At 27.5% G+C, this 1,595-nt stretch overlaps 1 long non-coding RNA gene across 1 annotated transcript; it reads left to right on the forward strand.

Annotated features, from left to right (window-relative positions):
• Positions 1–170: 170 nt before the first annotated feature.
• Positions 171–1,269, forward strand: LOC124421081. The gene is made up of 2 exons (XR_006941506.1): positions 171–942; positions 1,092–1,269. It is a non-coding gene; the product is annotated as an uncharacterized LOC124421081 (long non-coding RNA).
• The last annotated feature ends 326 nt before the right edge of the window (positions 1,270–1,595 follow it).

A 1,595-nucleotide genomic window follows, 5' to 3' on the forward strand; every position in this document is an offset into this window, starting at 1 on the left:
CCAAATTCAAAACCTAAACTCGACAACACCTCCTCTTTGTGCATACCAAATTTCATTAAAATCGGATTAACCGTTTAGAAGTTACCTAATTATTTCCCTCTTTTTTTTCCTATACCACTGTGCGGTGTATAACCCAGCAAACAATATTTTTTTAGAAAATTTTTTCGAGAATTAATAATTACTATTAATTTAAAGCAAAAAGATTTGAATAATTGAAATTTAAAAATAGTTGAGACTTATAATCAATTTTTGTTTCTTCAAGTGCATTGAAACTGTAAGTCGATATCGGAAAGTTTATTTGTTAATTTATTCTGCCTTTACGACAAATTTCCTTTTGAAAATTGATTTCAAATATAATTCTAGAAGAATTTAGGATTTGGTTTCCTATTTTCCTTTGCAAGTTAGATATTTAAACCTCGACTACAAAATGGCAGGCGGTAAAAAGCAAAAAAGTTCGACTAGTTTTGAGAGTTTATACTAGTTGTCCAATCTTGGACACAATATTTTTTTTATATTATTATTATTTTTTTTATTGAATTATTTTGTGAATTATAAGATTTGAATTGTTTACTTTTTTATTTATATTCTTACTGTTGCCAGTTAAATTGAATTGCATTGAATTGTCATAAACTGCATTACCGTAATATTATAAATATATCATTGTTAAGTAAACCCTTTTTAGTACGAAAAATGAATTGTCAAATTGTTGTAATTATTAGCTGAATTGCCATTTTGTATAAATCTTAAGCTTCCTTATTATAATCGCGAAAATAAAACTTCACTTGTAATTCATCAGTCGCAGTGAAAACATTAAAATAACTCTCCCGCTCTTTAACTTCACTTTAATTTAATCTCTCAGTGCTGTGAACAAAATATAAAATAAAATATAAAAAAAACCTCCAACTTCACTTATTTACTTCAATTAGCCCGGCAGAACAAAAGGTAATTATCCCTCATTCCCCTCTCTTAAAAGAAAAGAATTATTATTTATTAATTCCCCGCTATCTTTCATTTCTTTTTATTCCGCAACCGCATATTATTATAATAACTCGGACGAGAGTTATTATAATTATCAGAGAAACCTTTTGTAGATTGCTCCTTGTTTTCCCCCCGCTCTACCAGTCTACAGAAGTTGCTCTAGTTTATTTCATGGTCACTTCGAACCGCTGAAAATTGAAACCAGAAAAATACCAACAAATTTCCCTACAAAAATCACCGCAAGAATGAGGTAAATTACATGCTCATCAGTTTTTAAAAGTCGGACAAAACGTAAGTAAAAATCTCTTTTTTTTTACACAAAATTCCCACTCGCGCACACACACATACATACACTCATCAAAAAAATCACAAAAATCACATAAAAAAACATCATATATCTCACTATATTAACGTGAAAAAAAAAGAATATTTAAAATTCAAAAAACAACCCTTAAATCATCTCGCTCATAAAAAGTATTAAAACAAAAAATACATAAATCTCTAAAAAAAAAAAATTAAAAAAAAACACTAAAAAAAACATACAACAAGTGCTAATAATTTCCAAAAACTGCAAAAAAATCCCTATAAAAAAATATATTTATGTATATACTTATGTA

Source organism: Lucilia cuprina, unplaced genomic scaffold (genome assembly GCF_022045245.1).
Source record: "Lucilia cuprina isolate Lc7/37 unplaced genomic scaffold, ASM2204524v1 Scaffold_704, whole genome shotgun sequence".
NCBI classification, from domain to species: Eukaryota; Metazoa; Arthropoda; class Insecta; order Diptera; family Calliphoridae; genus Lucilia; species Lucilia cuprina.